This window comes from Arvicanthis niloticus, chromosome 5 (assembly GCF_011762505.2).
Source record: "Arvicanthis niloticus isolate mArvNil1 chromosome 5, mArvNil1.pat.X, whole genome shotgun sequence".
Taxonomy (NCBI): domain Eukaryota; kingdom Metazoa; phylum Chordata; class Mammalia; order Rodentia; family Muridae; genus Arvicanthis; species Arvicanthis niloticus.
This window is the reverse complement of record NC_047662.1, coordinates 43,645,842-43,672,817: the sequence shown is the minus strand read 5'-3', so window position 1 is coordinate 43,672,817 and position 26,976 is coordinate 43,645,842. Positions and strand designations below refer to the sequence as shown.

Sequence of the window (26,976 nt, the reverse complement as noted above, 5' to 3'; positions counted from 1 at the left end):
TATAGTGAACTTGTACAGTCTCAGGCAAGCTGGTCAACCTCAGTCTCTTTGCCCATAGAAATAGGATCATAAGCCAGGCCTGGTGACACACGCCTTTGATGCCCTCACTGGGAGGCAGAAGCAGGCACATTTCCATGAGTTCAAGGCCAGCCTGGTTTACATAGCGAGTTCCAGGACATCCAAGGCTACATAGAAATACTCTGTCTCAAAACAACAGCAGCAGCAACGAAGATCATAATACCTGCCTTCAAGGGTTATCAAAGAGACGGCACTCAGGAAATCAATCATGAAACACTCCTGGCATCCTCCATCCATGGAGGACATTTATTGAACACTTACTTTTAGCACTATGAAACTGAGTCAGATGCTGTCCTTTCTACCATGACTACAGCAGGGCCACACGGCAGCCCAGGACAGTAGTTAAGGGATGGTTATCATCAGCCTCCAGGAAGGAGGCTGGGAGAATCTGAAACACCAGCAATCTGTGGACCTCTGAACCACAAGGCAGGGCTTCAATCCCTGACACAGTCTACAGTCTTCCCTCCCCTCCCCCATCCTGTCTCTCCCAAGGCCCCATGGAGAGCTGGAAGGGCATCACAGAAGGAGGTGGGAAGAGAGCCCTCAGGCCCACCCTGGGAGCCACCAGGCAGGCCTCATGAAAGGCCTCATTGTCTGAAGCCAGCAGCACTGAGCCCTGTAATGGTGTTGCCTAAACTGGATACTATCCTCACAAAGGAGGTCACGGCCCCAGCCTCTCAGAGATCCCAGCTATACACACACACACACACACACACACACACACACACACACACACACACGTACACGCACACACACATACACACATGCTTGGGCATGCTCACCCCACAGGACACAAAATGTATTTTGTCACAAAATACATTTTGAGAGCAAAAATATAAACAAATCAAGATAAGAAACCAGGTAAAGAAGGAGTGAAAGAAAGGAGGTTCCTCCCATCAGATCAGGCAAAAGGGGGTATTGTGATTTCCAGTCCCCAAAGAGGGATTGAAAGAAAGGAGCCTGAGGCCTGTTCTCAGGCTTCCTATGGTCTATACCACCAAGCTACAAAGTCATTTGCACCCAGAACTCAAGTAAACATCTAGACATTACTTCTTGCTATAGTGTGCCAGCACTGCATGTTTCAAGTCTGGGAACAGTAAAGAAATGAATCAGTCCTTTTTGGTTAAGCATCTCCTCCGTGTCAGCTTAAGCATCAGGACCCGCTGGGCAGTGATGGCCTTTAATCCCAGCACTTGGGAGGCAGAGGCAGGCAGATTTCTGAGTTCGAGGCCAGCCTGGTCTACAGAGTGAGTTCCAGGATAGCCAGGGCTACACAGAGAAACCCTGTCTCGAAAAACCAAAAAAAAAAAAAAAAAAAAAAAAAAAAACCCAGCATCAGGGCCCATGTTAGGTGTTTCCATATTTTCATTATCTACCCTACACAGCATCTACCTCTATGGACAAAGCACAAAGGAGAGAAGACACACGGCTTCTGAGTGGTGGCACTTGAGTCATCCCAAGCCACCAAAGGACCATGGGTAGCTCTCCACAGCATTTCTGCAAGCCCTAGATGTAAGGGGCAGAGACTGAGAGAAGTGAAGAAAATGACCCGAAGTCACACAGCCAGTAATGGAGGAACACCCTGGGTCCCACATTAGAGGCCACAGGCTGAGATGCGCCGATGAGGCTGCTACCTGTGCAGGCAGTGGGCTTGCCTTGCTTCTGAGCTCTCACTGAGCTTCCTGGGGTGGAGAGGGGGAGAAAGACCTGAAAGACCTGAACTCAATATGGAGAAGAAGGAAAGGAAGGCTATGTCAGGGACAAGGACTTCCTTTCTGCCCCTCGAAGTCCAGCCTCAATGGGTGTCTTCAGCCCTGACAGCCTCCTGGAGCTGAATATAAATGGCTCTCCCAGCTCAGCAACCCCATGAGACCTGAGCGGGTCACTCTCATCTCAGTTTCTATATCTGCCAAATGCCTGGGGCTAGTGAGCCTACTGGGACAGCTAAACTCAAAATCACAGGGAGGAGCTGGGCATGGTGGTGCACGCCTGTGATCCTATCATGTTAAAGGCTGCTCTAGCAGGGAAATGACAAATTAAAGGCCAGCCTGGAATACACAGAGATACTGTGGTGGTCTGAGTGAGAATGGCCCTGTAAGTTCATGTATTTGAATGTCTGTCCTGTGTTGTCATATTCTGCCCCCTACGCACACACAGTTGGTGGCACTATTTGGGAAGGACTAGGAGGTGTGGCCTTATTAGAGGAGGAAGTCTATCATTGGAGGTGGGCTTTGAGGTTTGAAAAGACTCCCTGCCATTCAGCAGTGAGGAGTGTGATGGTCTTGCAGAAGGCCAGAGCTCTGTTCCCAGCACCCACTTCAGAAGGCTCACACTTGCCTGTAACTCCAACTCCAGAGAATCTGACCCCCTCTCCTGACCCCACGAGCGGCCACATAGGCGCAAGCCTACATGCGTACATAAAGTACTTTTAAGATTAAACAGAAACACCTCGTGTCTGAGCGCTCTTACTCCCAAGGTAGTCCCAATTTTTTTTTGAAACTTTTTAAAGAAATCAAAACAGATTCTCAAAATACACAGGTATCCAAGCTTCAAGTTCAGTAAGAGACCCTGTCTCAATGAATAAGGTAGAGAACAGTGTGAGGAAGATACACGAGCACTGACCTCTGACCCCAGCCACCTGCACACAGACACACAGGAACCCATGTACACGCACGCTCACACATACAGCTGAGGGAGCAGAAGGCAGAGCGTGCCAGCATGACACCTGGCACGTGGTGGGAGGGACAGGGATCATCCGGCTCTATGGCCTCACTTTCTCATGCTTTTAATGGCCCTTGGCCAAAATGTCTTCAAGACTTTCCAACCCTGAAAGGCTCCCTGTAGGAAGACCTGCTTCAAAGGCCTCCAAGGCATGTCCACCTCCCCTCAGCACTGTTCTCCATGATGGCACGATTATTTAACTGTGGCAATGTTAAAGAAAAAAGACACACAGGGCAGGAATCCTTTTTCTTTTCTTTTTTTTTTTTTTCTTTTTTTCTTTCTTTCTTTCTTTCTTTTTTTTTCTTTCTTTCTTTCTTTTTTTTTTTTTTATAGCCTTGGCTGTTGTGGAACTCACTCTGTAGACCAGGCTGGCCTCGAACTCAGAAATCCACCTGCCTCTGCCTCCCAAGTGCTGGGATTAAAGGCATGCACCACCACTGCCCGGCAGGAATCCTCTTTCGACTCTCAGTACCTGCGTGGCCTTAGAAGCAAGTCTGGCTTGTTGTGAAGCAAATTCAAGAGTTTATTCAGTGGGTCCCCCATTCCATTAATGCCACAAGCAGGAAGAATGCAGATCATAAGCCCCTGTCCCTCACCCCACTCGAGAAGTCAGCAGAACATCATCTGCCTCCCTCCACCCCAAGGATAAAAATAACCTCATCTGCAACCTGATGCCTGCCATCAGCCAGTCACTAGAACTGCCCGGGCCCACCAAGGAGCTGGCAGTGGACCAGATGAAGAGATATTGTCTAAATGCAATCCCACAGACAGATATCATCTGAGCCATGGACACATACTGGAAGATCTTTCACTGACAAAATGTACTGGAGCTCAGAGAGGTCCAACGTGGGGTCCAGTGAGCTCAGCTCTATGTCAGAGCCAGGACTGGAGACCATGCCTCCCACTCGGCTACCTGCAGCCTTTGTCCTGGCATCTTGATGCCGAGAAGGGCTTAGAAATTAATTACACCTATTGAGAAATATCAGTGGTGAGACAGAGGCACAGGTCTCTGTCCTAGGTCTTAAATGAATGTGCAAAGCCAGAAGTTCGTGGGCAAATCCTCACAGGGTCATTTCCTCTGAACTGAACTTCTCAAACAAGTCACATCTACACTGAAGGTCTTGAAAATGGCTGGACCATTGGCTGACTTGAACACTGTGGAGAGATGGAACAAACCTGTCTTTGATTCTTTTTCAGAGGCTAGGGAGATAGGTGTTGAGACAAAGTTTCTCTTTGTAGCCCAGGCTGGCCTCACACTCATGACCTTCCTCCTGTCTCAGTGCTGGGGTTACATAGTATGTCCATAGCCTTTCCCAAAGTCACTCATAATCATCTCCATATGTGACCCAACATCCTCATAACTACCAGGAAGCCTCCTGGGATGTGTAACTAACCTAGCAAACTGATATCCTTCACTCTTTCACCAACTCCCAAAGCTAAAACTACAGCAAGTAACCTGTCTGAAGACTGAAGCGTACTCTCTGCTGTAGCCCACAGACCTGAAAGCCTCCGGAGACATGGCAACACACGAATTTAGACATATCTGCCCCTAGCTCCATCCTAGGTGTTTTTAGGATTAACACAGATCTCTGACACCACAGGCACCAGGCTCACGGTGAGGTGCCACGGTGGGATACACTATATGGGAGAGGCTGGAGAGCAAAGAGTAGCTAGCTAGATAGCACAGAACCCAGCAGCTCATCTCCCGCTTTGGGAAACAGGAAGGAGGAGAGGGGAGATTCTGTAGTCTGTGGATGGCATTTGAGTCTAGTCCAGCCCAAGTATCTCTGAGGGGCCTGGGCACCTCGCTTCCCTTCTGTCCACTTAGATGCTCTTTTGCTCAACAACCACCTGGCAACCCAATAAGCCAGTTCCCTTGTTAGTAAAACAAGACTCTAAAGACTTAGCATGGCTGACCCGAGGTGTAAATGAGGGGACACAGACAAAGGATGTCGCCAATCACAGTGGCTCTGACCGCCATCTGAGCAAGGGCAGGCCACCAAAAAGCCGGCTGCCATCCCACAGTCAGGGTCCAGATGAGAGACAGACTAGACTAGACTAGACAAGAAGTAACATGGGAAATGCTGTCATACCCAGGGGTGCAGGGGTCATGTGACCAGGATTCAGCTTTCCCCTGGACAGCATGCCCACTCCAACTTCTCCGTATTGCTTGGACATTCCACCTACATGGACCTGAACTTAACAGCCTGTACTGTGTGAGCAAGTAGTTCACCCTCTCAGAGCTCAGATTCCTTCATTCATGAAGCTGAAGGGGGTAAATGGGCAGGCAAGATGGAGAATGATTACCTTCCTCCAAAGACATTTGGTTTTCTGAGTTGGGATCTCATTCTGAGTCCAGGCTGACCTCAAACTTACCATATAGCCCAATCTGGTCTTAAACTAGCAAGTGCTTCCCACGTGCTGGTACTGCAGACTTCCACCCACCGTGCCCGACTGCATAGACATTTTTAATCTTCACACAGCCCTAGTAGCTGGGTGCCCCATTCCCATTTTACAGATGGGGAAGCAGAGGTTCAAGAAGAGTGAGTAGCTTATACCTAGATCACCCTGCTGGAAAGGACAGAATTGAGACTTGGGTGCACACTGGTTAAGCTCAGAATCTAAGGCTGCTTGACCAAACGTTTTGCTGTACTACCTCCCGTCTAGCAGACAGGATCGTCATTCCTGTCTCTGGACATCTGATCCCACCACAGGCAGGCCAGGCCAGCACCTACATCTTTACTTGGGTTTCCTGAGAATCCTCCTCATGTCCCTTCATGTTCTCTTGCAGGGATAGTGATGGACCTGGATTAAAACTTTCTAAAACACTGTCTGCTGGTCCACCAAGGAAGCAAATGCTGAAAACAACTTTGTCCAACTAGGCAGACTGCTGAGGAACTGTATGGTGATCACCACACCCCAGCAGCAACTGTGTAGCATGAGCTTGCTTGGCCCAAAACAGAGGGTCCACTCCCTTCTGTAAACCCTTCTCCTATCCAGGCATCATCTCCCACCCTCTGCCTCTATGGCTCACTGCATTAGGCTGCTTGCCACCACCCACCTCCCACCCCCAATCACCAGAAGACCTAAAGAGTGACTAGAATGTTTTAATCACAAGCAGTCTAACCCGAATGTGAACTTACCCCCCCCCCCCATGTGCCCCAAGAGACATTCTGGCCACACCCAGCCCTAAAACCCCCACCGACATGCAGTGATCCCTCCACCCAGAGCCCTGACTCCGAGGTTGGCCTGCCATTCAGGGGGCTGTGAAGGAAAGACCTGGCTTCTTCTCCCCATTAGAACCCTTCACACCCTCCCCACCACATGGCTAAGAATACAGTCTGTCCCTGCCTCTGGGTTACCATGGCAACAGGAAGCCAGGCATTGGGCCCAGGCCCTGCTATCCTGCAAGCCACCTCATTTACCCTGGAGCTGGGCACAGCAGCCACAGATAGCACAATTCCTTCTGGAGAAGAAACAAGAACAAGCAGGAAGGGGCAGAAGAAAAAAAGAAATCAGTTACAGAGAAAGGGGAAAACAAAACAATCAGAGAGAAAAGAAAAGACACAGGGAGGAGGGAAGGAGAAGAGAAGAGATATCAGAGGGAGAAAGAAACAGTCTGAGAGGGAACAAAACAAGTTGAAAAGCACATACACTGATAGAAAGAGCAAGAGAGAGAGAGAGACAGAGAAGAGGACAGAGGGGGAGAGACAGGAAGGACAGGAAAGGGGCTCCTCCTGATCCCCACTCCACACCACACATTCCTGGGCCTGAGCTGCTCACAGCTTTTGAGACTCTAGGCAGCTAAGACTTCCTGCCCCAGGAAGCTGGCAGCCTGGCTGGGCCCCCTCCAGCTGCTCTCTAGGCCCTACAGCCTCCGCCCTGCTAAGGGATGGTGCCCAGACCCTCCCCCAGCAAGTGGGGCCCCTTCTCCCGCCCCTCAGGGATCCTCAAACCCTCCTGCCACTCTGTCCTCTCCACCCCCACCCCACCCAGCCTCCTCTAGCTCAATCCGACTTAGCTCTCCTCTGTGTTTAAAAAGCCATTCCAAAGCAGCACTGCAGAACAGTGGAAGCGATTTACTAACTGAACATATCCTGTCACTTGGCACAGGCAGTGGGACAGGCCCTGGAAGAGGCCTAAGTGGCCTCTCTGCAGGTAGGAGATGCTCAGCAGAGCCAGGCAACCCATGGCAGAGGCTGGAACAGATACTGTGGCCCAGACAGCTCTGCAGGGGCTCACTCCTTATACCCCAGGTTCTTCTCCCAGCCTCTAGCTCAGGGGAGTTGATAGACTATAAAACAGTGCTGACCTGGCCTGGCCTCAAGGCACCTGTTAGCTTTCTGTCTAAGCTCCACCCAACAGTTACCTGGCAACAGCCAGGTATGCTCTTCCCACAGTTACCTGGCAACAGCCAGGTAGGCCTGACCCACTATAAAAGGGGCTGCTTGCCCCCTCCTCACTCTCTTGTTCTCTTGCTCTTCCTTTCTTGCTCCCCCACCCCAGTCCCCTCACCCCTTCCCCATCCCCTCCCCCCTTTCTTCACGTGCTCATGGCTGGTCTCTACTTCTCTACTCTCTCACTCTCTCTGCCTTTCTCTGCCTCTACTATCCGCTTAACTCCCCTCCCCATGCCCTGAATAAACTCTATTCTATACTATAAATAGTATAGAATGTGGCTGGTCCCTCAGGGGGAAGGGATGCCTTGGCATGGGCCCACGGAGACACCCCCTTACCCCATACCTCACCAAACCTCTATAGAACATATCCCCCCTCCCCCCATCTTTTTATAACACATCAGCCCTTACATACTGCCTACACTGTGAAAGTGACCTGAGCCAAGAGAAAAGCTTACTGGAAAAAAAAAAAAAAAAAAAAAAAAAAGGAGAGAGAAAGGTAGAAAGAGAAGAAAGACAAATAAAGGTTTGGGGATGACTGGTAAGAGGTCTGTGGCAAAGCCCAGCAGCTCTTGGGACTCTGGATGTGGCCCTGCCTCTAGTTTGCTGGAGAACCCTGAGCCATAACATAATCTACTCTGAACCTCATTCTTCACATCTATAAAATGGGAACTTGAGTATCACAGAAAGAAGTCCAAGTGCTAGACAGGGACCTGACCCACAGGAAGTGCTCCAAACTGCTGTGCTTTGTGTTGTCCAAAAGCTAAGGCACTGCAGAAAGACAGGAGATCGGCCCACAGGTCCCAGAGGTGTGAGATAGCTGCAGAGAACAGCCAGGTGGCCTGTGCAGAATATGCTTGGAAGGCAGCTGGGACCTGTGACAAAAGAACATTCACATATCTTTCCATTACTGCCAATTGAACATAAAGCTGTCTTCTATATTAAGGCTTCATTTCAACTGAGAATCATGGCTGGACAGGACAGAGTCTGAGGTCCTCTGCAGGCACCCCGTGCTTGTTGACTGCCAGAATGCCATGCTACTCAGTTCGAGGAAGGTTCCAGACCCTCAGAAGGAAACAGACTCTTGGAATCAAAGTCTGTGATTGCTAGAAAGCAGCTGGGGGTCGGTGGGAACTAGGTGGGCACCAGGAGGAGCCCCTGGGCCACGAATAAAAAATCTTCAATATTTTGCGTTTGTACAAGGCTGAAACATCATCAGGGCCCAGTGAGAACCTGGAGATTTGATCCTGGAGGGGTGTCCCGTGGAGCCCCATGCTCCTGTTCCACTCAATGCTGCATCAAATGGGCAGAAGGAGGATGGGCCTGGCCATCAGCAGTTGGCTGAAAGGCTGGGCAAAAGGTGAAGCAAGGGAACCTGCAGCCAGCGCTTCTGTCACCATCCCCTTGGTTTAGATTGGTTATATACTGGGTTGATTCTAGCTTAATAGCTGTTTATGTGAAAGCAGCCTCATGATTTCATCTGTCCACAAACTCAACTGTGGCAACTCCTACTGTAACCAAAGAGTAGCTCTGTGGTGGCTGAGGCTTGCCACCCCAGTAGGGTGGGAGAGGGGAGGAGAGGAAGGAATGACTCAGTGCGGAGGAGGCAACCCCAGGCTGGGGTTTTGCTTGAGGCCCAACCCTGTGAGCAAGAAACCAAAAGGAACGTGACAGACCCTCAGAAAGGACAGACAAGGGGAAGAAGATCAGGGAGGGCACAGTCTGTGCATGGCCTGGGCTGGGTCTCCAGCTGCAGGTCTGAGGCTGGATAGAAACCAGACCTGGAGATAAGGCAGATAGGCAGAAAGAACAACTGTACAGTTCACTGTTGTTTACTCTGTTGAAATTCCCATTCGTCTCTTCAGGGTGCTGGGACTAGAACTCTGAAGAGAACGGTCTCATCCATCTCTCACAACAAGCAAAAAGAGGACAAGGCCATTTAAAGAAGGAAAGAAAACACAGAGCAATGAGGGGTATGGCCCAGTGGGTGGCATGCTTACCTAATATTTAAAAATCCCTGAGTTTGATCCCCCACCACTGCATAAAACAGTTGTAGTATTATCCCAATATTTGGAAGATGGATGGGGGTCAGAAGTTCAAGGTCCATCCCAGCTACAAAGGCCAGTCTAGGCTACATGAGACCCTGTCTCAAAAAGAAAAGAAAAAGAAAGGAGAGGGAATATGATGGAGGGAGAAGGTAATTTTCCAATTTGGAGCAGGAGTGTGTGGGAGGGTTCCTGCAGAGAACTGGCTAATGTATGAATGAATGAGAAGGCGCAATTAGGAAAGACGTGGGGGGTGGGGGGACAGTTCCAAGGAGAGAGAATGCAAAGCCCCAAGAGGATTGGTGTGACCATCAGAGGGCAGTCGGTGAGAAGTCAGGAGGGTAGCCTGGTCCACATGGCCCAAGGCTGGGCAGATCCCCAGAGTGCAGATTTGACTCAAGTGATGGAGTCTGAAAGTAGAGGGAGACGGGACCTGCCTTTCAGAGCTCTCCACGTTGGACATGCGTGCGTGGCCTCTAAGATGAGGAGAGGCAAAGAAAGTCCTCAGTGCTCCTATGCGGCTAGCTGAGAGAAATGGTGGTTGGGCAGGGTCTGTCCAAAGCGTTGGCCAAGGGCAGATTTCAGAGGTGCAGCAGTACTGCAGGCTGAGAGTGCACATGCTCAGAGTGAGAGATAAGGTGGGGTGGAGCTTGCCATGAGGGAGAAGTGGTAGAACTGAGTTGGGGGAGCCCAGGAAAAAAATGAGTAAGGATAAGAACCAAGAACTTTCCAGATATTCTTAAACATTCCCTGAATGTATCACAGTTCTGATGTGCTCCCCTCTCTTAAAAAGGGGGGCTACACATCTGCAAAACAAACCAGCAAAAACCAATCACCAGCCAATCACGTGGGGGCATCTGAAAGGCACAGGACTCTACACCTGTAGTAGGTTAAAGGGTACTGGAGCCTTGTGGCTCCTCTCAAGATTCAAGAGGAGGTGGAGTCTAACCCTCTCCCCTGAGTCTGAGTCACCTTCAGTGACATTTCAACCAATGCCTCCAACACCAGGTCACAGGAAGGTTTTGCCGAATCTCCTAGGCCTCCTGGAACTGTTACTCTGGGGGACCTAGCTGTCAGGGGAGAAATCTAACTCTCCTGAGACTATCACGGCAAAGAAGCCACACGTGGATGCTCTGAATGACATTCCCAGCTAAGTCCAACCTTGCAGCCATGTGCATCACAACGCCAGTGAAGCCATACTAGACCCTAGGTGAGCTCACACACAAGCTAACCACCACCCATAACCTCCACCTGGGCCCCCGCTCTGCCCAGCCTTGCCCAAACTTCCAACCCACAAATCACAATGCATCACAAACTGGTGGGTTTGCTAAGCCACCGAGTTTCAGGGTGGTTTGCATTGCAATCCTAGCAACAATGGCAGACGAGTTCTCAGAGGGTGTAGACAGGGACACATATATTCCCACATAAGGAGTAGATATGAAGACGTCTGAAAAAGACCCAGGGAGCCATCAGCCTGGTGCAGGGGGAGCCCCAGACAGACTCCCAGACATGCTAAGCAGCATAAAGGCAGGTGGGAAAGGAGAAGACTGAGAGGGGGAGGAGTCTCGTCTGAATGACTTAGGAAAAAAAAAAAGAGAGAGGCGGCCAAGTGGAAACTGGTACCACACAAGAAGTCACCAGTAGGTGAACTGGGGCCAGAATGGATTTGCATGGAGTCTGGGAAATACTGGAGTTTGTTTGTCTGCTGAGGAGTATAGCAGGTGGAGGGTCCTCCAGAGCCAGAGAGCTGCCCACAGAATGGGTACCTAGCATCTAAGTACTCAGGCACAAGCTCAAAGAGCCTTTTAAGAAATGTGCTGTCTGGCATGAGTCGGTCTACTGTGTGCTTCTTCATCCTCAACTCTACTCGGTAACTCGGTAACAGATAACGGTGAGCCAAATGGAACATATGAGGGGAAGGAAGCATGAACAAGAGAGAGAACTCACACATACTGTGACTGGCCTGTAAAGGGCAAAGGGAAGGTCACCCAACACAGGTCTTGCAAAAGGAACACTGAGGATCAGGAACTGAGGATCAGTGAGGAACACTGGCACATGACACTGCAGAGACTCTCCACAGTTGCCTTTTGGGTCCTAGCCAGAGTTGGTATGACCAGTGGGTCTCTCCTGGGCTTGAAAACTCTTTCCAGATTAAGACATCCAAACTGCCTTGTCATGACTGCACACTCCCCATCAAAAGGGCCATTACAGCAGTTTCAAAATCCATGTCAAGTGAGACACACCTTCTCAGCCCTGCCTGCCCAGAAGCCTTACTTTTATCTTCAAAGCAGGAGGAGGGCTGGTCTAGGCTGACTCAGAGGGCCTCAGGGGCCTGGGTTAGAGGCTGAGGGGGGGGGGGGGGGGGGCTGGGAAGCAACCTGGGCTTTCCCCACCACACCTGGCTCCCTTTAAAGATGGTACCTCCCATTGGATCTCAGTCATTAAACCTTCGGCTCACCACTTGCTCTCCTTTGAACAAAAAATTATTACATTGTATTTATTTGTGTGTATTGGGGGGAGGGTAAGAGGCATGCACTGTGAAGGTCAGAGGACAACTTGTTAAGAGTCAGTTCGCAATTTTCCCCTCTTCCACATGGACCTGAGGGATCAAACTCAGGTCACAGAGTTTGGCAGCAAGCGCCTTTACCCACTGAGCCATCTTACCAGTCCCACCACTTGCTCTTTTAAAAATGAGTCTGCTCCATCATGGAAACATCAGACGATATGAAGCTGCTCAGTTACAGGGACCATCAGGACCTCACATTCCCAGTGACAGTAAGGATTGGGAGAGAGCTAGCAAAGAACCAGGCAGAAAGGTGGGCAGATAGCCCAGTGGATAAGGGCACTTGCTGCTCAATCGTGAGTTTAACCCGGTATTCACATTAATATGCTATGGCCATATGGGCCTATAAGGCCATCGATGTGATGACGGGGGGGGGGGGGGGTAGGAGGTGTAGCTTTCTGGCTGCTGGCCTAGCAGCAGGTTCAGTGAGAGACCTTGCTTGTCTCAAGGGAATAATAAGAAGAGTGATAGAGCAGGACACTTGATGTCCTCCTCTGGCCTCCACCAGTGTGCACTGCTCACACCTCACATGTGTGCGCAACACACATGCACACAAAGAAAAGAACCAATCAGAATTTCTCATCTATATACACACATACACACAGTCACACACACACATAAATACATACACACGCATACATACATACACACACATTCACATACATACATACATACACACATACATACATACACATACATTCACTCACATACACATGTACATACACACACATACACAACCACATACATACATACATACATACACAATCACATACATAGGTACACACACACATACATACATACACATAGACACACATACACATGCACACACACTGTCTCTCACACACACACTCCTCACAGGGCTCTATTCTGGAGAAGAACAAGATGCTAATCTGGTCTCTTCAGGCCTCATAAGGGATCTGAAGGAAGTGAGGAGCCACCTGGCTTTGGGAAACCAGGGCCGCCTTATGGAAGCCACGGGAAGCTCCCCCTTCAGGCCTCTGACCCAGGCCAGACCACACCCTAGGGTGGATCACAGCCTGTTCTCTAGTCACAGATAGGACAAGGACAAGGAGTGGAGAGAATGGGCCCATAGATCCCAGTGCGAATGTGGAACAAAGGTCGAGTCTGGGCCCCTGGTCTGGAGCTGGTTCCCAAGGCCTCTGAAGAGCCAGGGTGACGTTCATACAGAACTTTATGTGAAGGAAATGTCCACATGAGGAGGCAAGAGATACCCTAAGGAGGCCAACAGTGATGCCCTCCTATAACCCAGTTCTTGGGCATTGGAGGCACAATGATCAGGAGTTCAAGGAGAGCCTCAGCCACATATTCAAGGCCAAGGGGTCTCAAATACCGAGCAGGGGTGAGGAGTGGACGGGGGCTGAGAACAGACCAGCATGCAACAGTTCTACCATGTGGCAGCCCTTACAGACATTCTACTGGAGTTCTATACATACATTATAAATCCTGCCAGGGACAGGTTTCCCTCCAGCACTGGACGAATGCTAAAGCTTGTCCACAGGACTTCCCTAAGGCACATGTGGACCTCAGGTCCTCTTTTTTCCCTCCCAGAGACAGCTCTACCTACTGGGGCTGCCTCAATAGCATTAATTGATGGATCTATGACCCACTGAGGGTGGCTAAAGTTACTGAGGAAGCTCCTGGAAAGGAACCTATATCATACAGAAGGGGGCTACAAAGCCAGTTCTCAGGGGGTCACACACCATTTCCTTGTAAGAAGGGCTCTTTCCTGACTCTCCATACAAGTGCCTCTGCTGAACCCCACCTCCTCCCCTAGAGAAGCTCACAAACTAAGCTAAATGCCACCTACTCCGAGAGGCACCTGGACCCCTCTTGAGTGATAAGGGCTGCCTCGGCCTTCCTCAGTCACAGTCTAGTCACAATGTGCTGTCTTTATAAGTTTATGACCACTTGAGTTGTCCCATCAGCCTAGGGACACTGGAGGACAGGTCTAGTCTGGCTTATCCCAATGTCCCCAAAGGACTCTGGTTCTTTTCATCATTGTCATGACTCTAATGTCATCTTCTACCTGCAGGGAAGCTACTCCTGGAATGGCAGGGACACACACAGGCCTGTGGCCAGGGGACTGGCAGAGGACCCAGCTGGCTGTGCCATCTGTCCTGCAGTCACAGGACAGAGCCAACCTAAAGCAAAGATGTCAGGCCGTCAGCTCAGCCAGGTCAGCCTAGGACATGGTGAGAAGCCACAGCACCTAAGGCCCTGCCCAGCTGGAGCTGGGGTCAGGCAAGACTTTTATTTTACTTGTTTTTATTATATGTGCATGGGTGCTTTGCCTGCCTGTACATTTGGAGCTGTGCCTGGTGCCCATGGAGCCAGCAGAGGGCACTAGATCCCCTGGAACTGGAGTTATAGATGGTTTTTAGCCACCATGTGGGTTGCTAGGAATACAACCTGTGTTCTCTGGAAGAGCAAGTGCTTTTAACTACTGAGCCTTCTCTGCAGCCTCTGGACAAGATTGTTTAATTCTCTAACTAGTTCAAAGTAATGTAAAGTCAGGGCCTTGACTCTTTTATCTGTAAAGCCTGTTGAACACCACAGTCTCTGCAAAGCAGTTAGAGGTTTAAATACACCTATCATTTAGCAGAGCCTTGGCAGACGCCATCATTTTACCATCTCACCTGACCGACAAGCCCTGCCACTGAACCACAGAGGAAACCCACAGTCAGATGAGAATCGGGAGATGATTATTTACCAAGGCCAGAGACATGCAGGTTCTGTGGCCCACCAGAGTTCTAACAAGGACTACAGATGTGAAATCTGGCTCACTGCAGCCTACACAGGCAGTGAGTTAGTGCCTTTGAGGCTGGTCTCTGGACCCTTCCACTCTCCAGCAAAACAGTGGGCGCTCTCCCAGGGTTCTAAGAGGACAATATGGCTGCACACAGCTCTAGGCACAGATGAATGGTCGTAGTGTAGCTCAGACTCCAGCGTTTGTGTTGTGGGGTCAGCTCAGACAGCCTGGATCTCCTGGCCTACACTCAGTGTACAAGGGATGACAGCAAGCCCACTCACTGGGGTTGCCTCCACAGTCAAACTGAAACTGAAGAAGAGGTCCCAGGCTAGCAACTGCCCAAGCCCAGACACCTCCTATAACGTGCTTCATAAGTTCCTGGCTGGTCCTAACATGACTTCCTGCTGTGAGGAGCAGGGGAGACAGGAAGGTAGCTGGGACCACTGAGGGTTGGTCAATCAATGCAGAAGAACAGGTACTAAGCCAAGAAATCACCAGGGATGCTGTCACACTTCTATAATCCCTATACTGGAAAGACAGAGGCAGGCAGATCTCTGTGAGTTCAAGGCCAAACCTGGTATATATATATATATAAGGAGTTCCATGTCGGCCAGTGCTACATGGTAAGACCCTGTTTCAAAGATTGAAGTAATTAAAAAATAAACTAAGCCAGGGGACCAGAGAACTCAGAAAGCTCACAGACAATAATAGCCACAATGCTCCAGACTCCAACCCAGACTCAAGGCCACTGAGTGGCTTCAGCCCCAGCCAGCTGGCAGCTCCTCCTCCCAGGCTCATGCGGCTCCACACTACTGAGACTCCACTCAACAGCTCAGATACCCAGCACTCCTCTGCCTTAAATCCTAAAGAGTACAGTTCCTCTGCCTGGGTGAGCCTCCCTGAGACCCATCCCCTCAGCCTCCAGGCCCCTGCTCAGATGCCACCTACTCAGGACCCCACCCCGACTCTCTTAGTTCCTGCTCTCCTGAGAGCCTGGGTTTAAAGTCCTTTAATGCCACCTGACAATTGTGTGGCCTCTGGAAGGTGACTTAACCTCTCTGTTTTCATTTCATCCTTTTTGTGTGTAGTTTGGTTTGGTTTGGTTTGGTTTGGTTTGGTTCTTTGAGGCATGTTTTCTTTGTGTAGCTCTGGCTGTCCTGAAACTTGCTCTGTAAACCAGGCTGGCCTCAAACTCCTAGCTCTACCTGCCTCTGCCTCCTGAGTTCTGGGATTAAAGGTGTGCACCGCCACCACCCAGGCCCATTTCATTTTTAACATAGGGCTCGGGAGTATTCTCTGTTTCAGAGTTCTAAGGACTGAGTTCGTGCATCCTCAGACTCAGGTGGGACTTACTATTACTGATATTCAGAGTGTTCATGGCAGCTTCCATTGTCATGGTTTGTCTGCCTTTACAGTCTCTCTATTAGCTGAACAGCGGGGATCTATGCTGTCACAAGGCACAGAATACTCTGGTACTTGCCATACAGATATATGCCAACCCCTAGTAAACACCCATGTAGGAAACAAAAGAACCGGGAATAGCATTTGAAAGGGCATTGTTGACTCTGGGGCCCAGAAGGATGGGGAGTCAAAGGGGATATGATGGCTGAGCTGGGTTTCCAAGGATAAATACGAATCATCAGACAGATTGAGAACGCTGTGGGTGTCTGCCCATGGCTAAGGCTGGGGTTCATATGCAGCTCCTGAGCTAGCTGCTAATGGTTACGCCTCAGTTCTCCTCCAGAGAGAGCCTTCTAGGACCACCACAAGCCCTTCCAGCCCCTGGGGTCACCCATCCATTCAGCCATTTTGAGCTCTTGCTGTAGGACAGGCAATAGCATTTTCTGTCTCTAGGCTTCCCCTCCCACACCCGCAGCACCCCTGCACACAGTGAGGACCATCAGAGTGGTTCATCGACTCCTTACATTCAGACTCAAGGTTGGGACACTTTCTAGGATCACCCAGGGACTCAACAACAAACACCTGGCTAAAGTTACACAATGAGCAATAGGGTGAATATGGTTTTTTTTTTTTTTTCTGTGTATGTGTGTTTTATATGTGTGTGGTACATGCAAACATAGAACATGCAGGTGTGTATGCCCATGCACATACCTGAGGTGCTCTCTATTTTATCAGTTTGAGACAGGGTCTCTTATTGAAATGGAAGCTGACCATTTTCTCTAGGCTGAAATTTCAGCCAGTTCCTAGGATCTGCCTTTCTCTAACCTTCATAGCTGGGATTACAGACTCACACAGCTATGCCAAGCTTTTTGAATAGGTGCTTAGAATTTGAACTCATATCCTCTTGTTTGTACATTGAATCTCTGCCCACTGAGCCAACTTCTCAGACCTGGAAATGAGATTCTAACCCAAGCCTGGCATGATAGCACACACTTGTACTCCTGAACCTCGGGAAGCTTTGGCAGGAGGATCAAGAGAAGGAGGCCATCCTGAGCTACATAGTGAAACTATCTCAAAACAACAAAAAGGAAGAGGGAAAGGAAGTAGGGGGAGGGAGAGAGGCAAGATTCTAATCTAAAGGCTACTTCCCAAACCTCAATGTATTCTAGGCTAGACCACAACTGAGGCTGGGGAGGATGAAGTATGGAGAGGCTCCTCCAGCTGTCCTGAGATTCAGAAGTAAGTGATGGGTCGTATGAAGGTCTGCAGCAGCACCCAGGCCTATGAGCAGAGCGTAGATGCACACTGTTGGCTCTGGTCTCCATCAGCTTGACATTAGCACCACCTGAGCAAGGAGTCTCAGGAGAAGGGGAAGTAGCTGGTCACCAGCTGTGTATGCGAAGAGTCCCTAAGCACCACTGGTAGCTGATCTGGACCAGGCTAGAACTGATGATTAAAAGCTCAGAGTCATCTTTGGCAACATCTTCATCAAATTTGAGGCCAGCCTGGGCTACATGAGACCCTGTCTCAAATAAAAATAATAGTTCAGTCCCCAAAGGAGAAAATGCCCCCAAACTCTCCTTTTTTCCATAGGAGCAAAGGAAATTAAGAAGACGCCACAGAAAGTCCAAACACGCCAGCCAGGCCCAAGTTCAAAGGTGACCATTAATATGATTCTTAACTAACGTGAAGTCCCCAAGGCCCTGTGGCCCAATTTCCACACCCAACACTCAGCTCCATCACCAGAGGCTGGATGCTGAGTCTGAGTCAGGACTCGGGGTCGGGATGTTACTCACCAGACCCCCCCCCTTTTTTTTTTTTTTTTTTTTGGCCTGGCTAAGCCTGGTATCCAAGAAGCTCTGGAACCAGAACCACCGAGTTCGAATCCCAGCTCTGCCACTTCCTGCTGTGACCCAGACAGGCTGCTGACCCCTCCGAGTCTGTTATCTCTCATCCGGGAAGAGTGGGGGAGAGAGGGCAGGGTGGAGAGAGTACTGGCTACTTTTCCTACTGCTATAACCAAGCACCTAACCAAGTGGCTGAAGGAAGGCAAGGCTCGTTTTTTGGCTGGCAGTTTGAGGAAACACAGTCTACAAGGCACGGAAATGATGGTGTCAGGTGGTCACACTGTGTCCACAGACAGGGAGCATAGAGAGGCAATGCTGGTACCAATATACTTTCTCTTTTTTCCCTTTTTATGAAGCCAACCCCATAGGAATCTGCCATCCACATTCAGAGTGGGTCTTCCCTCCTCACTTACACCTCTATGGAAACAGTCTCACAGACATACCCAGGTTCTGAACCCAGTTAAGCTGATCAGCCATCACAGGGATGATAAAATGGACCTGCCTCACCGAACCAGCATATTAACACGTGCACCCTCTGAGCACGCTGCCAGGAAAGTCAGAGCATGGAGACACTCAGCCCTGGTTCAGGGGGCAGAAGCAAGAGACCCAGTAGCTCAGATTCCCTCCTGGACACGGAGAAGAAACTGCACGTCCACATTCATTCCCTAGGTATCCCCTGGCCTCTGAGCAGAACTAGGTACACCAAACACAGTTTATAAAGTTCACTGAGGTAGGAGAGATAGAGATACAACCCCATTTTCCATCCCAGTGAGAGTGGGGCTCACAAAGACTGCATGGTGCCATGAGAAATCTAGGAAGACTTTCCGGAGGAGGCAGCATCCCAGTGAATCTGAGGGCTGAGAAGGAAAGGAGGAAACTGCCAAACAGACAGCAGGCTGACAGAAGTGCAGGAGGCTGAGGTCATACCCTGAGGTCTATACCCCTGGTGGAAGGTATAGAATACACAGCGGCTAGAGAGAGTCAAGGTAGAACACTAACCCAATCTCTACGGTGCTGCTCTGAACACAGAGCAAAGATGGTAGGGCCTGGAGAGAGAGCTAGGCAAGCATGCCACTGAGATGGGGGCCTGCCACGTAAGCCTGAGCAGGTGGGCACGCGCTACAGCTAACTTTTCAGAGGTAACCTCTAGTGGGAGAGCAGATGGAAGGAACTGGGTGAGATCCTCAGAGGACAAAGAGCCTGGGGCTGGGCAAGGATGCAGCTGGGCTGAAAGGACAGGTGAGATGTGTTTTTGCCCCAGGCCCTTTTTAAAAGGCCTTTTCTGCAGCGTCCTCAGTTGGCAGATAACTCTCGCCCGGCACTGGCGGTACAGCCTGTCCTGAGCCCTTCTCCAGGCACCAGGCCAAAGGCCCCCAATGAGCCACCGTGCACTTGGGTGTTTCTGGGACCTCAGCACCTATCTCAACTCCAAAGTCCCAGTTAGGAGGTTCCAGGAAAAAAAAAAATACTCAAGAAGGTCATCACACAGGACATTTTCCACATGGCCTCTTCCTCACATGGCTGTGTTTTTACTCTCCTGGTGTTGCCTTGTACACACACCCTCACGTTGTAAATTCTATCAGGGCCATACATAGCCTTGGAGTCCTGAGCTGGGGAACTGATGAGGCACAGAGCCCAGAGCCCAGGCAGCAGTGTGATTGTACACAGGACCCAGGGACACACACACACCAGCAGCAGCAGGACTGTGCACAGAACACACACATACACACTCAACCAAACAGAATTCCAGAACTTGCTACAGAAGATTCCATTTCACCCAACCACAAACTGCCAGCCCGAGGGAGCCTACTGTCCCTGGGGCTCTCTGGGGAGACTACTAGTTATAACTTAAGAAGTCTGTGGGTTCTGCGATTTCTCCTTCTAAAGAGGACTACAATACAGACAGCAGACAGTGAGACTAAAGATGCAGATCCTGACTTTAGAGGAAAGCATCTACTTTCTGGGCCCCACACCAGGAGACTCATTTGCCTCCCAGTCCGCCCTAACCCACAGTCCATACCCTTCGTAAGTGGTTGCCCACATTCTGGATCATTGCTGCTCCGTTTGCTGGGTTGCCAGGCTGTGGGGGGGTCTGTAGGCTCCTAAAGGGCCGCTGGTCACCTGAGCCCCAGGCGGCCAGCAACTCCAAAAGCAGCCGGCTTCTCCTGGCTCCTCCTCCTCCCAAGCTCCCCGCCCTCTGGAGCCAGCTGTTAATATCTCCGCCCCATGTCCTAGCCTCTCCTCAATCCGCCCTCTGTGCCTCCCCCCAACCTCTGCGACCAACCCCAGCACAGAAGGCTCCCTAGCATCTGCCAGCTGGGCCACAGCCACATGGGGCCTGGTGCCTACCTGCTGACACCACTAGACTGTCTTCATGTCTCTAGAACCAGGCAAACTCCAGCCCCCATCCAATCCCCCTAACCCACTGTCCTTGCCTAACAGAATGGAGATCCCAGAGCTCCAGCTCTCTTGCCAGGGAGTCCATCTGTCCACAAGAGGGCAGGCTGGAGTGTAGCAGGATGCCAGGGAGCTGCCAAGGCCTCCTAGAGAGACACCAGACCCACCTGCCAGGGTTTCACCTTCCGGAGTGCTACCCTCTGGCTCCTAAGTCCAGGTTGTCCGCATCCAGCAACTGCTGAACTGGGTCTGTACACGGGGCCCTGACAGCTACTTCCTTATAAGCAAGTAATTCTTGTAAATGAGGCACCTACCAAAGTACACCCAGTACGCCACGTGGTATTTAGCACCCATGGCCATCAATGAGTGAAAGTCCTCTAGGATTTTCCCTTTCCTTTGCCACTTCTGCAAGAGGTTTGAGGCAGAGGACTTGACACACACTGGACAGGATTAAAAAGGCGAAAGGGACCGGGTGACCAGATGGCTGAGGACAAGTCCTAGAGCCCCAGGCCCCTGCTGTGATTCAGGCTTCTTGCTGATCCTCTTTGTACCTCACAGGGATGACCCTTGGGGCTGGGGAGGGGTGCATCCAAGGCACCATGGCTAGTATGGAGCAGATGGGAACAGATCAGCAGAAACCTCCTGTGCCTCCTGCTTCTGCTTCGTTCACTACACGGTCACTAACATGTCCTCTACTAAAGGCCCTGAGTTCACCACTGTGCCTGTGACCACGGGTGAGTCCTCTCCTCTCTCAAAGCCTTGGCTCTAGGAATCAAGGACTTGCACATCCTTCCTTGTGTGTTCTTGTCAACGACCTGCACCTCTGTAAACTGAGAAACTGAAGTTATAGCTGAAAGACAGCAAGATGAACACCAATTGTGCTAACACATGCCTGTAATCCCAACACTCAGGAACCTAAGGCAGGAGGATGGCCGTGAGTTCAAGGCTAGGCTAGGCTACACTGAGTTTCAGGCCAGCCTGATCTATAATACAATGTTAGACACTGTCATTTAAAAAAAGAAAAAGAAAAAAAAAGGGGGGGGGAGGGACTAGAGAGATGGCTCAGTGGTTAAGTGCTCTTGCTACTCTTCCAGAAGAGCTCAATTGGGTTCTAGCATCCATGTCTGATGGCTCAAAAACCATCTGTAACTGAAGCTCTGGGAAATCCAATGTTTCCCATGGCATCTGCATTCATGCACACATTACATACCCAGATGCAGACACACATACCTACACCTAACTAAAAATAGAAAAGTAAATATTTTCTGAATGGGGGTAGAGGCTAGGCAGATAACCCAGTTAGTAAGTGCCTATTGTCTCAAGCATGAAGACCTCAGTTTGACTCTTAGCACCCATGTAAAAAAAGTTGGGTGAACTGGTGGGTACCTGTAGTCCCGAAATAGAAAGGCAGAAATATACAATGTCCCTTGGTGACCAGGCTAACAGAATGGGTGAGCTCCAGGTTCCCTGGGAGACCCTGTCTAAATAATAATAATAACAACAACAACAATAAAGCAAGGCATGAGAAAGTTCAGCATGCAAAGGCGCTTGCTGCCTGTGGTGGTTTGAATGAAAATGACCCCCATAGGCTCATATATTTGACTGCTTGGACATCAAGGAGTGGCAGTATTTGAGAAGAAATAGGAGGTGTGGCCTTGTTGGAGGAAGCGTATCACTGGGGGTGAGCTTTAAGGTTTCAAGCGCCCATGCCAGGTCCAGTGTGTCTCTCTCTTCCTGCTGCCTTCAGATCTGGATGTAGAACTCTCAGCTTCTCCAGAACCAACATGTCTGCTTGGCTGCCGTCATGCTCCCCACCATGATGATAATGGATTTAACCTCTGAAACTATAAGCCAGCCCACAGTGAAATTGTCTCTTTTATAAGAGCTGCCTTGGCCATGGTGTCTCTTCACCGCAATAGAACAATCACCAAGATCCTGCCCACCAGAGCAAGCCTGAATTCCATCCCCAGAACCACATAAAGGTGGAAGGGGAGAACAGAAGGCGCAAGGTTGTCCTCTGACCGCCACAAGTGTGTGGCACACGTGCCCCTTGCCTTACACACATCACACTTTCATGCACAGCTGATAATAATAAATTAAATAAATAACATCTTTAAAGATGAAGAAGCAATTGAGGAACATAACTCTGGCAGATACGCACACAGCACTGAGGACTAGAGCAATCCAGGTGGCTTCTGGAGGAGGTGGTACTAAAGTCAGCCAGGATGGGATTAGGCCGGCTGGGAGGGGTGAGATGGAAGGCCCAGCAGGACAGGATGAGTGCAGTCCTGAGATGAGGAGTGTCACCCTACAGGAAAGCCAGAACCTATCACAGAGGGCCTCACAGACCAGGCAACAGGGTTTAAGTTTGAGGTTCCCCTGTGCATGGTGAACATGCCCGACATGGTGAAGCCTTACACGGAAGACAGAACAGGTGTCAGACTTCCATGGACAGCGCATCTCACTGAGTCTCCACCTAATGTAACAGACACTGCCACTGAATTCACAACCTTCCACCCAGGCTCCTCTCTGTCCAGACGACCACCATACCTCAGGCTCGCCAGCCTCAATCCAGCACCATCTAAGACATGGACAAACAGAAACCCTGAGGCGGAAAAGACATTCCATGTGGAAGTCACCTAGACACACCGGTCCTTACCATAAGCCCAGAGCCAGAGTCACCTGATCCTGCCACACGGCACACAGTGGGAGAGGCTTCACTTAGACATCAGAGAGGACTTCCAGCGAGGCTGATCCCAGGAGCGCACAACAGAGAACAAGATCTTTCCGCAGAGGCTCCTGCTACTCACAAAGCTACATCCTGTCTGAACTGGCTCCCGTGAGCCCCCAGCAGCTCTGCTTGTCTGTTACTACAGAGATGTTACCACCTGCATCCACCTCCCCATCCAGCTCACCCGAGTCCCAAAGGCATCTCCCTCATCCTTGCCTCCGACCCCAATACCCAGACCACAGTGTGATATGCAGATGTCTGTCCTAGGTCCTAAAAGGATCCAAACTTCAGCCTGCATCAGGGCCGCCCAAAGGGCCCCTTAGCACCTACAGTGCTGAGTCCCACCCAGGTTTTTTCTTTCCTTGTTAATTTTATACGTGTGGGTATTTGGGCTAGTATGTGTGTCTATGCACCACCTTTGTGTGCCCTTAGAACCCAGAAGAGGATGTCAGATCCTCTTGACCTAGAGTTACAGATGGTTATGGGTGCTTGTGGGCACTGAGAATTGAATCCTGCTTCTCTGAAAGAGCAGCCAGTGTTCTTAACTGCTGAGTCATCTTTCTAGCCTCCACACTCTAAGGTTTTTGTTTCAGTAGAACAGAGAAGTTAAGCCCAAGAATTTGTCTGTCTAACAAAATCCCTAGAGATTCTGCCAGGCCATCGAGATGGTCCAATGGCACATTAGAGTGGGAAGATGGTAATGAAGCTCAGAGACCTGACAGTCTGCCGCCACAGCAGCTGGAGTGCCACCACCTCCAGGAAGCCCTCCTTGGCCTCTCCTCAGTGGTATGCATACAAGCATGCACCTGTGCACACACTTTACAGCCCTGTATTTCTCTGTGTGCTAAAACTTGAGCCCAGGACATAGTGAATGGAAGACTGTGTCCCCTGTCTAATGCTTTTTCTCTTTAGTTGATTTATGTCGGTATCCCACCCACCCACCCCCCCTTTTTTTTTTACCTCAAGTAAACTGGCCGTGGAACAGAGTCATCAGAACACCCTGCCTCTCACAAAGAGCATCTTGCACGCAGTAGATGTTCAGTGAGCATTTAGCAAGGGAAGAGTGGAGGAATCTCACGCGCAAACAGGCGAGGGGACATCGTGAGTGGAAGTACATGCCTGAATAAACGCCTAAACGAATGCACGCAGGAATACTGTCATCCTCTAAGGTCCCCAGCCTCTGGGGCCCTGGAGTGTGGCCAGGCAGATTAAAGGAAGCTCTGAGATAAAGATGGGGGTGGGGCATCAATGAAGGGAGGGGCCAAGAAAAAGAGTAGTGACACCAGCAGAAGAGGAAACGGAGGTGACAGTATTCAGAACCGGGCCCTCACTCCAAACCCCACTCTTGGTGCACAAAAAGGCCTGTAAAGGACAGCAGGGCGAAGAACACTGACTGACCCAGGGACAGGCGGCGGTGATGGAGGTAGAAGATGGAAGCCCACTTGGAAGCAAGGTTTAGCCAGCCCTAAAAAAACCGGATGGGTTCTGATACATGGATTCTAGTCTCTGCCAGCTCAGGCTGAGAGTGGACCTCCCACATGGCCGCTGCTGAGGGTCTGGGCCCGGCCCAGCTTCCCTGAGCTTCTGCTCAGGAATTGCTCCCACCTCACACTATGCCAAGTGAGTCAGTTATCACAAGGGGGCACCTGGGAAGTCTGAGCTTCAGGTCCCTGGTGGCCAGTTTGGGCCCTCCCCCATCCTCACGGTGGCTCGCACCTAAACACCCCTCGGCTGAGTGGAGGCCAGTCCCCAGTAAAGACCGACCTGTCCTAGGGAAAGTGCAGGGAGGTGACCCATGGAGCTGAGACGCCAGGGACACGTGTGCCCTTCCAGAAGGAGAGGAGCGGCGCACGCGCTGGGGTCTTACCCAAGTGCTGGGACAATCCTGACCCCGCGCGGTCCGGGCCGAGTTCGGGACGTCCCGGGTGCAGCGGCTGCGGGGAAGCTGGAGCTTGGCGGAAGCGCAGACGAGAGTTGTAGACGAGAAGGCGGGAGCGGCCAGACGAGTTCCTGGGCCAATCTTTGCCCTCCCTCCCCTGCCTGGAACGGGTGGGGCAGCCCGGGGCCTCAGGGTCAGTAGATCCCAGAGGTCCAGGCCCCCGGTGGGAGATCTTGAAGGACAGGCTTCCAGCCAACTGGCAGTAGACACTTCAGCCCCAGACTTTCAATCCCTGGCCACAGGGCAGAGATCGAAAAGTGGGCACCTGGTCACCCATGGAAGCAAACGTGACCGCTATTATTTTTCTCTTATTTTTATTTTTCCAAGGCAGGGTTTCTTTGTGCTGTCCTAGCTGTTTTAGAACGAGCTCTGTAGACCTCTGTAGGCCTCGAACTCACAGAGATCCAGCTGCCTCTGCCTACGTAGTGCTGAATTAAAAGCGTGCACCCCCACAGCCTAGCTTTGACAACTACTTCTAAAGCAGTGCCTACTAGCCGCAGGTTTATCTGCTATTCAACTACAATTTTACCTTTACCAGTCCTGGCTGTGTTGGGATGAGGTGCTAAACAGGACTCCCAGTACACCCTTAGGATTATTGGGGTGAGTGGGGTGGTGGAGGGACAGAAAAATAAGATGGTTCAGACCTGGTCAAAGGCTACACCATCCACTGTGCTCCTTACTCAGTGAGAGCCCCTGTTAACACCAAGGGCTAAGATGTAGTAGTCCCTCACCACATCCTTCCACCCGCCCCTTGCCGTATTTGTCTTAGTCTATACACAGTATGAATTACATGCTACTGAACATAATTGTAGGACTGGAGGGCCACCTAAAAGATGCCCATCAGTTTCATGTTTGGGACACTGGCACATCTGTCAAACCCAGAAGGGACCAGATAAAACACAATGGTGGGGGAGGGGGGGGTTGGCAGTCCAGTACATTCTACAGGATGTGGGGCCAGGAGGGGTTTGTCCCTCCAGACAGAGACACAAAGAAGCCCTTGGGAACTTGTCCTGCCCAGGCCACTCAGGGGAACAAAAGGATAGCTGTTTGTGAACAGAGAGCCACCCTACTCAGGCTATTCACACTGGGTGCCAGAAGCCCTCCAGTGGGGACATCTGGTGACAACAAAGGTCTTCCCCTGGTCCACAAGTACCCACCCATGGGTTTTAGCAGCAGCCAGCCACAGACCAGCCAGAGCTCAGCTGGCAGCATTAAGACCCAGCCACGGCTCAACAGATACCTGGGTATCAGAGACAGCAAATGATACTAAGAGCACTTTCCAAGTGTACATGAGACACATCCAGGGACACCAGGAGCCCTGTGGGACTGTCAGCAGGGAAGGTGACTTCTCCCTTAGGCAGAATGCACCATGGTTTACTTTTATTTTAAGGTGACACCAGAACCAAGTGGAGAATCCTATAGATATATTTGGGTTACCTTTTTTTCTTTCTTTCTTTTTGTGAAGCTGGCAATGAATCCATGACCTAATCAAGTACTCTATCATCCCAGCCCTCAGCCCTGCCTTGTTATTGTTCCTTTTAAGACAGAGTCTTATGTAGCCCAGGATGGTTGTGAATTCTTGATCCTCCTGCCTCCATCGCAAGTGCTTGGATTACAGGCACGCCGTTTGATGGGGTGGTGGAGATTTAACCCAGAGAGCTCTGTGTATCCCAAGCAAGCACTCTACCCATGAATTACATAGCCCTCAAATTGTCTTTTATTAAAAAAAAAAAATGGCCATATTAGTTGCACCATTTTGATTGGTGGAGGGATGTGTTCATGGGTGACGTGAGTGGGTACATACAAGGTGGTGGGTGTTCCAACCTGTGGAGGTCCAAAGACAGCCCTTGCTGCTCCTCCTCTGGCATTCACTTTGTTTGTTTGAGACAGGGTTAGAGTTAGAATTAGCCTGGAACCTTGCCAATTGTGGCTAGGCTAATAGACCTTGCCTGGCTCTTGTGACTTTTCTTTCAGCTGTTCTCAACCTCTGGGTCATAACCCAGTCGAACAACCCTTTCACAGGGGTCGCATATCAGATATCCTGCATATCATATATTTACATTAAAGTTAATAACAGTAGCCAAATTA

At 50.5% G+C, this 26,976-nt stretch overlaps 1 protein-coding gene across 1 annotated transcript in view; it reads right to left on the bottom strand.

Annotated features, from left to right (window-relative positions):
* Acot11 (acyl-CoA thioesterase 11) overlaps positions 1 to 24,952 on the bottom strand; it is a 40,907-nt gene extending 15,955 nt beyond the window's left edge. Inside the window, exon 1 of the mRNA XM_076933518.1 lies at positions 24,817 to 24,952. The gene's annotated coding sequence lies outside the window, so the exon portion shown is untranslated. The remainder of the gene's footprint in view (positions 1 to 24,816) is intronic.
* Positions 24,953 to 26,976: the final 2,024 nt, after the last annotated feature.